Consider the following 16,241-nt stretch of genomic DNA (forward strand, 5'->3'; position numbering starts at 1 on the left):
CTCCTCGAAAGTTGTTCTAAAATTGCACAACGATTTACTCCGTGACGTTTCGTTACGTTAACGTTACTAACTTCGACATCGTGCGAAATTCGCGCATGTCGCTTTTTCGAACAACGTGTTTCTCTTTGTTGTTATTCTTATCGGACGCATGTTTACAAAGACGTTCAACGACACGTGCAACTTTCACCTGACACGCGAAAAATTACGGACTTACTCCGTTCTCTATGGCATACAAGATTATCCCTCATGGATTAATCTCTTGTCTGTACATCGATTAGGAATCAAAAGATACGGCAGCTACCTACTATCGGAGCGTAGAATTTGCTTAAAAGACATTGGGATAAATATCGTTGTTGCATAATTTTATAATGACCTTAAAGGAGTTAGTTGGCTTTTCAAAATATTCGGGTGTTGCGTTTACCATGATTTATTTTATTTCAGACGGTACTAACGGTGCGAAGTAACGATTTTTCCTAAATACGAATCGTTACGGTAACGTTACTAACTTTAAACGCTGTAAAATGTACGCGAGGATATTACGATTCTGCGGCATGCTGCGAGTGTATATATATATACAATATATATATTATATACATATAACGTTTTTGCTGGTACAGGTGAAAAGGTTTTTTTTCACCTCATCTTATAAACCACCGCGAGGCCTTCGGTCGATATATGGTTACCTGTCCATGTTAAATATACTTACGTACATATGTATATATATAACATCGTGAAATCGCCGAAACTATGACTTATACACCGCAGATCGGAACTTTATTAAATATAATACGTATAACGCGCAAGTCTCACACTGTTTCCAATGTCCTCTGTGCATGTGTGTCAGGTATAATATACGAAAATCGAAAAAAAAGCAAATTTTGTCAGCTGCTGAGGTAATTTGCATTCTTATGGGGGGCTTTGTATTCTGCGGATATACAAACAGGCGCAGCCTAAACATAAATTGACTCAGTTATACCAAAAACAGATCAAACGCACATGCGTAAACGATTGTTCCGCGTTTGCCAGACGGAACGATTATGCTAATTTAATTGCATGTATGCGAACAGGCACGGAGTTTATCGGCGGCAATTCTACCTATTATCGGTAAAATGCACGTACCGGAGGTATACGGAATAAGGTTTTTACCTCAATATCGCTGAATTTTTTCTCGTGCAATTATTTCGTTTAGTTATTTTATCAGTTTTCAACCAAGGAGTGCGAATATCGAGTTAGCCCAAGAAATAATCTAGTTGAAGTTGTTAAAGTTATCGCAACGATTTATGGTGGGTCAAAATTGTTATTTCGCAACTTTGGAATTGTTTGAGATTCGGTAAACCGTAATAAAACGAGACGTACTGATATTTTCAAATCTTAGTTCCTTCGGTCATTGCAAAAGCAAGGAGGTAGAGAATTTTTACTCCAACGTTTCGCTACGATAACGTTACGCGCTTCGATCTCGTAAGAAATAAAAGTACGACGCTCGCAGAAAAATCCAGAGTCGATAGAAGTTCGAGAACAGCATATTTCGAGCATATGTAATGTCCGGCTGGACGGTTGAATGTTGGAAAAAAAAGAGTCAGCGTGTATTCTAAAAGCTGGGGATAAGGCTCGTACAAAGCAAATATGCGTGCACGTACACGGTGTTTGTACAAGTGCACTTTTTGCTTTCGATGTACATTTGTAATTTCAAGTGCCCGCATGTTCCGTATCATCATTACTTGCGTACCTACGCAAATCTACATACTCACACGTACATGCGTGTAATATATGCAGCACGGCAATAAGCCAAAGGGAGATAACACACGACTTTTCTCCTCCTCCTCATTAGCAACAAAATTTTCAACTCATTTAACTGTAAAAACGCGCGATAGCTTTGTGCCCTGATCAAGTAACACCTGCACGTAGGCAGGAAGGCAGGCATAAGGTACGGTAGGTAGACATAAGGTGTGTGTGTATATATATATATATATATATATATATATATATATATACATATATATATACGTGTTGCAGCCGCCTGCTGGCGAAAGCTTCGCCGACTGTTGCAACGTGTCTTGCTCCTGGATTTTCTCCTCGGCTTGCAAGCATCCAACGCCGCGTGTAACAGCTTTGAGCAGAGCTTAATCGCGATCATTTCTCAACGTTTCAATTGAAACGCGACGGTTCGAGACCGCTGGGAATAAGAAGATATAGTCAAACCTCGTGAATGGACGATTATCAACTTCATTATAATAACGAAACTATGAGTATCCTCGCAGAGATATCGTCGTCACATTACGAACGGCTGATATTATACTGTGCTGTATACGTTATACGTAACGTGTTTATATCGAGACGACGAGGAAGAAAATTTTTACGCTAAACGTGAGAAAAGAACATGAACAAATACCCGAATACAATCGTCGGATGATGAAAAAGAGCTTTGAATGCGCCGGTAATTAGCTTCTCTACGGAGAACGGGTTCTCCGGTATATTGTTTGTTTGTATTCAATGCACGCTTCTGCTTCCTCTTTACCGGTCCTCGAACGAATGTATTATATTTATATATATATATAACACATACGTATACGTTGTACGTGTACAATCTCGAGCAGCTGTCTCTCTCGTCCTATTTACCCTGCCACCCCAAATCATCGTTGCAACGTGCGTGTTTTATCCCCAAAAATTGTAACGAGTTTCGGACGAAAAAGAAAGAAGTTACCATTCGTTCCGTCAAGCGTACATTCTTTCTTTTTATTTGTTTGTTTATTTTACAGAAATTCGGTAACCTCGATGAAGTGTATTCGATTACTATGCACAACCCTTTGAGTCACACATTATTGTGCTTAGTCAACTTTGACAACGAGATGGTACTCTATGGTTTTTGGGGCTGTTATGATTACGCATCTGTAATCTAATTTTTTTGATTTCAAGGTGGTGAATCCAATGCGGTGGACGAAAATTTCAAATTTGATCGAATACTGTCAAAAAACTCTGTGCAGGGGTTTTCGGGGTCGCTGATTGGATTCGCCACAAAATATGATTTCAGATTTGTAATCAGCGAAGCCGAAAACCCCTGGACAGATTTTTTTCTCCGGATTCTATGGAATTTTAAATTTTCGTCTGCTACATTTGATCCGTCATCTTGAATTTTTAAAATCCGATTTCAGATTCGTAACCAGCGACCCCGAAAACTCGTATTAATGTAAAACTTGTATAGCTGTAGAGGGGGTAACTTTCTCGGAAATGATTGTTCCTTCAATTTTCACGATTTTTTCCAATCAATTTGTTTCTAACAATAATAACTTACATTATATCGCAATAATTAATCGCGAGTAACGAAAACCTGTATATGAGTATATTATCAGAAACGGAAAAAAATCGCAAAGAAATATATCTTCAAAGTTCTTTAATTTTCCAAAAAATGGATATAAAACAGGGGCTGAGAATACTTAACACTACAACTCAAAGGGATAAATGCGCGGGTATCGCTTTTCCTGAACATGATCAATTGCGTGACGCCATGTTTCGATTTATCGCAATGAATTTTCAAGTCGTGTGCCGTTACTACATAATCCTATTTCACGGATCACTCGTGCTGCAACCTGACCACTGAGTGGCCTGTATATATTTTTTTCTCTTATCCCGTATCTACGATCACCGATATCGAATATCGTGAAGATAAGTTGTTTCTTTTTTTTCTTCTTTAGAATATTGGTTATAAGTATTGAGTTTCTCAATTTGCCTTTCTTCTTTTCTTTTGAACAAGTGTATAAACATTATTCAGAAGAGTAGGTATACACACGTTATACTGCGGTCTTGTAATATAATTGTTATGTAGGATTTTTAATAATTTTTGTTGTTCTTTTGTTTTCAAATCCCGTATTTCTCACGAATATTGACGTTATATAAATTCCGTAAAACTCGATTGATTCGGACAATAGCACTTTGCTGCCGTATTACAATGAGGAGAAGGAAAACGTTTTTTTTTTTTTTCAATCTTATCATTAATCGACGTCTCCCCCTTCATTCTACTCTCAGTATATATAATACCTCATGCGAATGTATTACAAAAGCATGGTATTATACTATTAAACCAGCTAATGGGAATGGAATGCTGTTTCATATAAGAACATAACATGAAAATCATTCGATTTGCGAGCAGTTGCACGTGATATATAAATTATAATTCCACATGTTACATATGAAACTTCGTATTACATCACGTGACGAGTGGAGTGCCTGGCTGAAAACCGCCTGTCGCTGTATAATAATTTCCGGTAAACTTCTATAAACCGTTATACATGTATAATAAATAAATCCGTAGGACATATCGCAGATAGACTGCACGTATTACGTATAAACGTGTATTGCGTATACTTTCACCCGATGATAATTCGCGATCGGCGCAGCGCGTATTTCTGCTATTTGCGATAAATCTCTGCTACGCGTGTAACCTTAATTATAAAATATTAATTGACAAGAGGTACGAAACAGGTTGCGTTTGATTGATACTGTAGAAAAGTCGTCGCCAGTTTCTCGCCCGAAAATTATAGAAAGAAAGCACCGCTCTGATACCTGAGAAACGGGGGTTGGCATCTCGGGCTTCATCGCCTGCTTTACAAATGAGACCCCGCGAGCCTAAAAAACAGGGGTTAGACTGGTTAGAGGAACGTTTCTCCCTTCAGGTGTCTGCGTTCCCGGGTCCCGAATCCACGACGACGTCGGGGTTGAGGGAAAAGGAACGGTTTTATACACGGGGGGGAGTCAAGTTCAACCTTTCGAACTTTATACACTGCGCTCTCTCAATAGGGCCGCAGCAGTAAAAGAGGGGAGGGGATTTTTTAGAAATCGGAGGCCCCCCATTCCTCCTTACATTTGCGCGAGCGTCGCGAATAAGTTGCAAACTCTCTCATTAGGGCCAGATCCCGATTCACGCGCGGATACGTTCTGTACATCGGTTAGAATCCCATATAATTTTATTTTAACCTAGAAAAATACTTCTCCGTCAATATTTTATTAACATAATCGTTTAGTTTTTTTGTTTTAAACATTTTTCAAATATAAATAAAAAGTCAGGAGGGGGGATAGCAGTAGAGTACGAAAGCGGGGGAAAGGCGGTCCTATCGAGGGAATGCACTGTATCGCCTGCAGGCACTTGAAGTACACATGTAACCCTTCAAGTAAGGTAGAGAGAGAGAGAGAGAGAGAGAGAGAGAGAGAGAGAGAGAGAGAGAGAGAGAGAGAGAGAGAGAGAGAGAGAGAGAGGGTGATAATAACACAGGTACAACGTACAAATATATGTATGATACATGTATGCATTAGGGATTGAATGGATTTGAACTAATTTATAACGCCATTAAATTTGTTTACTTTAATCAAACGCGTACAAGACACATGTTTATGTATAACGAACATCACTACTTATATAGCGAAAATTCTATCGGTATAGATATAACGATTCGTTTGCTGCAGATACTCGAGAGAGAAAGAGAGAGAGAGATAAAAGGAGATGATATTGCTTTGACAGAGAGAGAGAGAGAGAGAGAGAAATAGGGGAATTTCTTTTTTAATTGGATATCAAACAGAGGTATATGTGTAATTTATGTATAATATGGTTATCGCGTTCGTCGCGAAAAGGAGTCGAGAACTTTTATCCACGAGGAAACCGTGATCCGCTCCTTTTCTCGCGTTAGATCGTTACCGGGGTGTGCAACGGATGATTGGTCCTTCCGGTGTGACTCGGAGGCTTTAAGAGCCGCCGTGGAATGCGGACGAATTACCCGAGAGACCCGGAACGTTCTTTTTCTTCCTTTTTCCTGTTTCTTGCTTCTTCTTTCGGGGGCAAAATTCGTCCAGGCTTGACGTTCGATCTCTTATCCCCGTAACTGTAGCGTTGCGACAACGAATTCTGCTACAATTGCAAGAGTAAAGTAACCAAACAAAGAACTAAACGAGAATAAGAAAAGAAAGCACACTGATCGTGTGAGAGGGAAGGGATGAGGAAAATCAGAGAATTAGCATCTGCGGCAAACGAATCGTTGCATCTGTACCGATAGAATTTTCTCTGTGTGAGTGATGTTTGTTATAGGTGAAAATGTGCCTTGTACGCGTTTGATTAAAATAAACAAATTTAATGGTGTTGTAAATTAGTTCAAACTCATTCAATCCCTGATACGTACGTGCATCGAACATATTATGCGTACGTTGTATCTGTGTATTATACCATATAGTTATGTAACTTTGACGAACAATAGAATAAAACTCTAGCGGCATTATGGCGGAACGGATGTTGTATAACGGTTAGGCAGCCAAGAGGAACGGTGGAAGCAGCAAACCGTAAAGTCAGCGATTGTTTTACCTCTGTGCAGGTTCTGCTTCTGCCTTTTCCTCCTCTTCTGTGTTGTAGCGTCCGTTCCTCTGCCTGTCTGGCTGCATCCTTTTATCCATGGATATCTCGATTTATAAAATATATAGCGTCGGTAGGTTCTCTCTTCTCCCCTCCCCTCTCCTCTCCTCTCCCTCCCTTACCGGGTATATTGTTATGTCAGGGATGTGTTATAGCTGTTATTCGTTAAGGGGATCGCTGTTGAACGGCTCGCGTTTACTTTGAAAAATTGGGAAAATACTATTTATACGCATTTTCAGTCGACGGGAAATTCCTTTGTTCAATGAAGAGAAGATTTGGACGACAAAAGATATATGTCGTTGAAAACTTATGAAAGATCAGATCTGTGAACTTTTTATGCTCATCGATGACACTGTAGGAATTATAAACGATTTATATATATACGTCTGCCATAAGGTCCAAATATTTTACACGTATAATTTAAGAAATTATCGTTCAATCGTGTCGGCAACTCTAACGATAATTGCGAAACTACAACGGTTATTAGAATTTGGTCATTTCTGTACGAGTACTTTGGATGCAACTTATAATATCATAAAATTTTTATCACAATCGATAAATAAACTGGTAAAGTAAAATGGGAATGCTTTGAGAAACCTCCGTTTTCATCGCATTGTTCAATATTTTTTTTACAACCATTTTAACGAATGGTTTGCGTTTTGGAAAGCGATCGGAATATGTGCTATTCAATTGGTCAAATAATTATCTATCTAGTTTATACTCTTCTCTTTGTCCGTACAATTCCGGTGTAAACTTAGTTGCTACCACGCGGAGTTGTCTTTCGCATCGTTTCCCTAATTAGTGATTTTCCACATGCGAACATTTGCGTTACTGCGAATTCGGTAGTTGCGACACATTATAATTATAATCGTGGAAAACGAGAAATCGCTAACATTTCACGTTAATATTCATCGCACCGCGCACGCTGACCAAGTTTATAATTGATCGTGTGATAATTGGGGTCGTTGTGTAACATTTTGCCTCTTCGCCCCTCCGCGAATCGTTGAAAGTAATCTATTTACAAGTCACGCGTGTGCTATTTTTTCCCTTTTAAAGCGTGCGTACAACGTATCACACGTGCTTTTGATTCTTTATCTCCTTCCTCCCGACCATCGATCGTTGTAAGCAGTTTCTCAGATTTTCGCTTTTTTAATTTCGCTCCGTTTTTCTCCCCCGTGACGAATAATTGCAGATCGGTTTACGTCGCTGGCAAAAAATGATCATCGCGTTATAAACGAAGCGTAAAAAAGGTGATTTGGTCTACGTTTAATAGGTTATACGAAAGGAAGGTATGGATGTAGCACTGGACCGGTTGCCAGTGATCTTCTATCCGTTCTCGTATAACGTCGGTGAGAAGTAGAAGTAGAAAACGGGCGAATGAGAGCGCAGCAATGATCTTGAACAAAAAATGGCTCGCCTTTCTTTCATGGCAGTTTGCTGCCCGCAGCAGCCTCAAGATACCGAGAAACTGTTACTGAAACGTGTCAGGCACAGTGCTCAGAGTCGTCCAGGTTTTACCTAGCCATCTAAAAACCTGCTACAGGATGCTCGGACCCGATTCTCAATTCGTGATTCGGAGTTTCATGGCCTCGGCTGAATCGCCGCGAAAAGTCAGAAAATCCGCGAAAAAGGTCTTCTTCTCTTTTCTATTTTGCAGGTCTTCTTTTTCCCCACAGAATTCATGCACTCTACTTTTACCGATTGGAACGTTATTTTTGTTCATTAACAGCTTGTGTCATAGTGGTAAGTATTCTTACCACGTATTTTATGTCCATTTTTTGTGTATTCAGAGAACTTTGAAAACGTATTTCTTTGCGGTTTTTTGATATTTCTGATTGAATACTGACAGGTTTTCAATACTCGAGAGTAATTATTGCGGTGTAATGTAAATTATTATTGTCAGAGACAAATTGATTGCAAAAATCGTTAAAATTTAAGGAGTAATTCGTTTTCGAAAAAGTTGCCCCTCCACACCTCTACATTTTTTACATAAATTATAAGTTTGTTGGATAGCTGATTACGAATCTGAAATCAGATTCAAAGAATTCAAGATGACGGATCCATTATGGTGGTCGAAATTTCAAATTGGACGAATCCGGAGAAAAAAAACTCTGTCCAGGGGTTTTTGGTTCGCAGATTACGAGTCTGAAATCAGATTTTGAAAATTCTGTGTGGCGAATTCAATCAGTGACCCCGAAAATTCCTGCATAGAGTTTTTTTGACCGTATTCGATCAAATTTGAAATTTTTGTCCGCCATATTGGATCCTCGACCTTTAATTTTTGAAATCTTATTTCAGATTGTAATCAGCGTCCCGAAAAACCAGAGAATGTGATCTTGCTGTAACAATCGACTCAGCACAACGATGTGCGACTCAAAGGGTTGAAAAGCTATTTTCCAAAACGTATGATAAACGATATCAGACCGTTTTAATTAAAATCAAAAAGGTTGTTAGCAAATATTAAAAATATAATCAATATAGCATGTCTCTGAAAAGCCGAAATTTTTACGACTGAACCGAGATTTTTTTGACGCTTACGAATCACGTACAATATGTCTTTTTTTCTTTTGTTATTTCTTTTCCTGGGAGTCGGAGGCGAGGAAGACGAAAAATAAAAAGATATGAGAAAGTCAGAGAGAAATCTGCTTCGCGAAAAATGTAATATCGGTGTAACCAATTTTTCTTCTCACCCCCTGAAGTACAATGGGCAGAAACCCTTATAATGGGTATGCGGAACGTGTAACCCATCCTCACGATTTTCTCCTAGACAGCGAAAGTTCAGGGACATATCCGAAAGACTTGAGATTTATTTTTCTGCGAAAACGATGAAAAAAATTAAGAAATAAGTGAAATGAGAAAAAATTTTACGAATCGACGGTATTCCTGGAATATTGAAATGCTATCGTATCATTTCCGAAGAAAATTATATTCTGCATATAATTATTTTATCCGCACAGTATGTCGCGGAGTTTCTTTCTTTCTTGTTATACTTTTAAATTTTGCTCCCTTTGCGCTTGTATTCCTTCACTTTTTCCCGCTAAAATAATTATTGCCGCAGTGTTTATTCGTATTAGGTATATTATTATTACTATTATTATTATTATTATTCTTATATACTCTGCAGTTTGCAGTTTGCAGTCAGCACTCAGTTAGTCGTGTGTGCGTTTAACGTTATATAACGTAGTTTTGAAACGTATACATCAAGTTTGTAATAACCCTAACTGACACGTACGTTACACATACGTACCTTGTATTCCTATCCTCGCGTATAAACGATCATCGTCACGAGAGCTGTTGCACATAGCGTGTATGTATGTACATCATATGCATATAAATCTACGCATATAGAAACACACATGCATAATGTGTATTTGTGTATATGCGTGTTTCACCCACGCGCGAACTTGTCAGAGAAAAGTATGTATTATAAAGCCGCCATGCCGCTGCAGGACGGCAGAGTTGCGTCATAGAAGAGTCACTTAATTTCTCTAATTGTTCGAGCGTTGGGTCAGATTAAATTATACACACGACATCTTGACCGATAAATTTATTATTATACCTACTGGAATTTCTAACCAATTCCTTACATCGCCTCGTTTAACAAAAGAAACAGCTGCGACAGCTATTTGTACAGAAAATTCTCGATTGCCGATCGAATTCTGATATGCAATACCTACGCTCAATTAAACGCAACTAACTGCAAGATTATATCGTATTGCGAGTCGATAGAAAATAAGGGAGAAATTCATTGCGGGTAAAAATAGTAGTAGAAATTCACTCTTATACGAAAATCGTTTATTTTTTCGCACTACAATTTGCCCGAGTAGAATTTACCGTGTTATATAGACCGTAGAAAAAGAAAAGGACACGGATATATTATGTACTAATTTTTAAAACCAAAAATCGCGATCCTGGACTGCAGATTATGTGCAGAAAGTTGGGCCGAACGTTTTCTGTCTCCTTCTTTCTTTTCTAGGTATATTTTTTTCTTTCGTTACTCTCCCCCTTTCCATCTTTCTTTCAGTCAGTCCATGAATAAATTACCACACATATCCTTGTACGCATGTATGTACGTATGCATACCTAGGTGTATACGCATAGAGAAAGCACGGCATTTCCAACGGGCAGACTTTCCGTCGCCGCCGCAACTTTATTATACATGCCCTAGGTACACGGATGTAATATTATACCTAGAGGTATCGCTGCCGTTTAAGCATGTAGACTGCATGCATACGTGTGTATTTTATACCTATTCCGCGCCTCGGCTAGGCCAGTGCCTATCAATAATAAAAGCGTGCGAGGTCAAAGCAATTTTAATGTACGCCATGTGTTTCGTCCTCGCATACATTTGCGTGTTTCTCCTCCGTATCTGTCGCCCTTGTGAATTGGATGGATATTGTTTCGTTAAAAATGGTTGCTTTTTATTCGTTTTATTTTACGAAATGATACCAAATTTTTATTATATTCCCGGGCCAAGAAAATTGTCCCTTTAAAAATACTTAAACGTCAAATATTCGAATTATTAACTATCAATTTATAATTGTCACTTCGTTTTCAAAACGTTGAAAAATAATTTACATCTAGTGGATATGTTAGTATTTAATATAACTAGTTTTTGCTCCAAGATCCTATTTGGGCTCATTTTATTTGAAATAATATTTTTTACAACTTTATTACATCGCCCAGGAATGTTGGATAATTTAATATCTAACGACACTGACGGGAGAAAAAAGAGAACAAAAGAAGAGAAGTGAATGTAATTACTGTGCGCTGGACGGGAGTTGACAATAATATCGAGCCGAATGAACTTTTTTTTTCTAAACTTGTTCAAACGATTATCAAGACTTTTATTCAGAAAACCTTTATTTGCCTGCAATTATCTTTATATGCAGCCTAGAATTATTGCAATTTCTTCAGAACTTTTCCAGACAGCGTTTTTCAATGTTGGCACAATGCGACATAAAAAATATGGATTAAATCCCAGATTGTAGAAATTAGACGTTAGTCCAGTTGGCACGGAATTTATAATGCCCTTTAGTTCATGATACTTATCGTATACATTCATCCGTACGAGTAAGATGAAAAAGCACTGATTATAAGAGGGGTGAACATTATATCTATATAACACTGGTCGATAAAAAAGAAAGGATTTTTTTTTGTGTTTATATTTATATAAATTTTGATTCTATCCGTCGAATAATAACCAAAATCTTCATTTATTACTCGACGTAGAGAATCAAAATTTATTAATTCAAATATAAATTGAAAAAGAAAAAAAAATGTTTTTCTATCGTTTAATTGTTGTTTATAATAAATGTCTGAGAAAATAGGTAATTTTTCTTGAAAAAATTTTTTCTTTTATTTGTTCCGCGGAAGAAATGAAAATTTTACATCTAGAAACCAGACCTCAAGATTCTGTGATAAACGGTGTATTTTGTATAATAATTCATAAACGAGAAGTATTTTGCTGATTGAACAGAAATTTCTGTTAATTTTATACATCATACTGAATGTATAATGTATACATATGTATACCTTATATGCTATAAATCTTTCGTGAGAAAATCCATGTGGAATCACTCGGGCGCCGCTGCTGCTCCCTCTTCACCAGATTTGAACGAATTTTTTACCTGTCGGATTGTTCACGATTGAATATAATTTTCACTTCTCCATTTTTTTTTCTTCATAGCGCGAAGCTTACGAAGGTAAAAAAATATATACAGATTGCTTTTCACTATGCGGGTTTTTTTTTTCTTTTCTTTTTGAGAGAGAGAAAGGAATATAATACAGTTTTTCGCGATTCGATTTAATTTCCCTTTTATTATTCTACCTTTCGAAATTATGCTGTTCTAAATATTCTATAATATACATTTAGTGCGCGTGTATAAATAATACATATAATATCATATTGATAAGTTTCGCATTGATGCTGAGTTTTTGTTTTGAGTCGGTATTCATCACGATTTTACCTACTTCCACACTGAGAAAAATTTCATTTGTTACAGTAACTAGAGAAGATTAGTAAAGCAGGTATCGTTAAAAAAACTGTTTGAATATTGTTGGAATTTTGAAAAACGTGGTACGCGTAACCATTTTGCGCTATTGTCGATCCTTTTTTGGTAATTGCAACGCAAAATCAGTTTGTTCGGTTTACTCTACTTTTTTAGTTAAACAAGGCTTGAACATCAATTTATTGTTGCACAAGCATTCAATTTTTGCAACAGTTACAAGAAAATATAACAACAGTGATCGTAATGAGAAAGAATAGTAACAGATACTAGAATTTCCGGTAACAGCTAGAAAAATAATTTTCATTTTGTACCTAGAACTGTATTTTTCGATTGTGGTAAAAACTGAAAATAGTTAAGGACTGAGCGGTAACCGGAACTAAAAATTTCTCTCAGTGCAATTTATTTTTTGTACGGTTTAGCGTATACGCAAAAACGAAAAGGACGGAAATTTGTATATTTTTATTGTATGAAAACAGTAAAATTGATTACAAAAAATGCTGCTTAATTAAATTGTCGTAATAACGACCAATGAAAATAATCGTTTACCGGAGAACGATGCTTTCGTGATTTGTACATAATTTGAGTAGAAGATGTTATATGGTTTCCGTATGAACTTCTCAACAGCTGCAGCCGCACTACAGAATTAACTTAATTACGATTTAAGTATGTTGCTTAGACAAGGAATCGATGCTTCTAATTAATTTTATTACGAAATAGTCGGCACACATTGAGTATTTATAACATCGCTTCGCCTATTTTCAAACTGCGAAGATCTATTCAGAAATACAGAAATATCGAATACTGGAATCCAAAACAGAGGTTTATATATAATATATATATAGATATATCGATACTTGATATCAGATCGTTTTGAAATACCGGTCAAAATCTCATATAAATTCAATCGATTTTTATTCGAACTTTATTCGAATTTCATTTAGATTCCAACTTTATTTAAAATCTACAAATATTATAAATAAATATTCACCAACGAAACCAACTTATAAGTTATATTTATATACAATGATTTTGTGAACTATAAACAATAACGATGTTGAAGTTAGTAAATTTAATGTATCGAAATGCTGGAACAAAAATTACTGTCTAGCACTTTCAGATAATCCGAAGAAGTTGAATTGACAAAATCTTATTGCGAGTTTGTCGATGCTATTTTAACGGTTCACTGAATTTCAAGTAATCCTTCAGTTGCAAAATAACGACTTTTTCCAAAGATGCATCATTACATTATAACCGTAACAAACTTCAGCCTGATAAACAATTGAATTACCATGTCGAGTTTCGAGTTTTTTACAGTCGGATTTCGTACCCTTTGTATATACACACACCCACACACCCACGTTATATACACATACATATTATGTAGAGGTGTATATAACGCCGCGTGTCAAAAGACCGTTTCAATTTTCGTGCCCGGTATATTATACGTGTGTGTATACCTATACATGTATACACGTATACAACACGTCTGATATTATTGATCGACGTCACGAAGCGGGGAGGGTCGAGCAGTCGAGTCGAGTCGAGTCGAGTTGACTCGTATCGAGTTTCGTTGGAAATTTTATGTTTTACGAACACGTGATAATATGGAATATGAATTTTGAAATAGGTACGGATTTTGCGGAGTCGAGCACAGCGATCCGCTTTCTTTCATTCTTTCCGTTGAGCTTTCGTTGTACCCTCGCAGATGATCCCAGTCGACCTGACCTACTCCTCCTCCTCACCCTCCTCACCCTCCTCGCCCTCCTCGCTGCACCCCCAGAGATTCATTTCCGCGAGCCGGGGCCTTCTAACGACGCGTCAACCCCTCTGCTCGACGTTTCGCTAATTTTTCAGGAAAAACGCGCGGGGTTCCGCTTTAAAGACGTGTAGGTATATCCGTAAGCGTACAGTCCGGCCAAAGAATTAATTATATCTCTGTTAAAAAATCGTTACTTATACACTCCGGGTTTAGAGGGTGAAACTTGACCGTCCCATGCATCGGCGAAAATCCCGTCTTATGCACGTTTGAACGGATTTTCTTTTTTTAAACGCTAATTTTATCCCCGCCGACGATAATTGAGTTTTTATTCGTTTGGTACGCGGAACAAATTTTTATACAATTCGTTCCATCTTTATCGATGTTTGATTCATTTTTTACTCGTACAATTTATAACGTGTTTGTAATAAGATTTGTGTTTTGTCATTTTATAAAGTATCTCATAAATTACGTCGTCGCAAATAATTTTATTATGTAAATCAATGTGCTTAGCGTTAAAAAGATGATCGCGGTATATTTTCGAAGCTGCAAAAGTTGGAGATCTGAAGCTTGCAGGATTTTGTAATTTTACTACAGGATATCCAGATTGCAGGAAAATCGAAATTTTGACCCCGGATAGTTTGTCGATAACTTTTGAACTTGCTCGTACGACATAACAGATATTCGTAATATACTCTTTCATTAACGGGGGACACGACAAAGCTTTTCTCTTCCATTTGTAATCTCAATTATCGTCGTCGGTCAACATTTCGCTTAGAATTTAATTCTAACAATTATTTCTCATACCGAAACATCCATCATCTATCGTTTTTGCATAATCCTAAAGCGACTGGAGAGGATAGAAGAGCCGAGCTGAGATTTGCTTCGCTTCGCTTTGGTCGTTTAACGAGTCACTCGTGTACGTTGTACCTACGGGCACAAAATAGACCCACAAAGCAAACGCCGCGTTTGTCGTTTTTCATTCATTCGGGGTGGTTGCTGCTGCACCGTTTTGCGATTAGCCGGAGGAGGTTCGTTTCCGGAAATGCGACAAATTCCGCTCCGCTAAACCGAATAACGATGTGCAAAACTTGCGTCGTGAATTATAAACTTGGACGCGGGGTCGAAACTCGGTTTTATACACGACGTATGAATGTCTTCGCATAATTACAAAGGAAGTGCAGGAAATACGCGCGGCGATTGATGAGGAATTTAAGAAAAATTGCAGCCAGTCGGTGATTAATCGGTTGTCTAATCTAAGTTTTCTTTTCTTTCAATTTTTCCGTCACTGGAAAAAATACTACAATTTGATCTCTGAAGGAAGAGGCGCAGAATACAATTATAATTATACACTAAATAGTTACTAATTGCATCACGTTTGCTTATAATATCAGTAATACTTAAACCGTTATTATAACGCAACCCGTTTTACTGGTAAGAATTATTTTTCAGTAACTGTAACAAATGTTTCTCGGTGCAAACTTGTCATTTATTTTTATCGAATAAAAAAATTATCAATTCATTTTAAATGAGAAAAATTGTCAACTTTTTGCAATAGTTTGCACAGCACAAGGGCTGGAACGCTTTCAATATCATTCAACACATGTAATAAACGAAAACTAGATTTATTGTATTGTAAGTTATATAAAAATGAAAAGCTGACGATAATTTTACTGCTTTTACTCTCGACGGCGCGGGTATAACGAGAATCCCCGGTACTCGGATATAAATTATTCTTTAAAAACGGTTTTAAACTGCTCCGAAAAATTCGTTGATGATAATAACGCAGGTGTCCGTGTCCGAGGAAACTGAGGCGCAATTTACGCATGATGTATGCTATGTATATTAAACGAGAAGCGTGGTATTTATTACTCGATTAGGAAGACCAAAGCGAACCTTTTCAACTCTCTGTAATGATCCGTATAACGACGAAACGATCCCGGTATAATCGTTCGAAATGAGAAAAATCTAAACTATGCTTCGAAGCGAATATCAGGGCGTGCCTCTCGAAAACATTTAAGTGCCCCGTTTGGGTTAGGATGCCCTACCTTAACTCCCCGCTTGTATCAAACGTACTTTATTTGAA

The 16,241-nt window shown here is 37.4% G+C and overlaps 1 protein-coding gene across 7 annotated transcripts in view; it reads left to right on the forward strand.

The window, feature by feature from the left end:
- LOC107226903 (protein couch potato) overlaps positions 1-16,241 on the forward strand; it is a 41,704-nt gene that overhangs the window by 1,810 nt on the left and 23,653 nt on the right. The gene's annotated exons all lie outside the window — the stretch shown is intronic.

Source organism: Neodiprion lecontei, chromosome 6, assembly GCF_021901455.1.
Source record: "Neodiprion lecontei isolate iyNeoLeco1 chromosome 6, iyNeoLeco1.1, whole genome shotgun sequence".
Classification (NCBI taxonomy): Eukaryota; Metazoa; Arthropoda; class Insecta; order Hymenoptera; family Diprionidae; genus Neodiprion; species Neodiprion lecontei.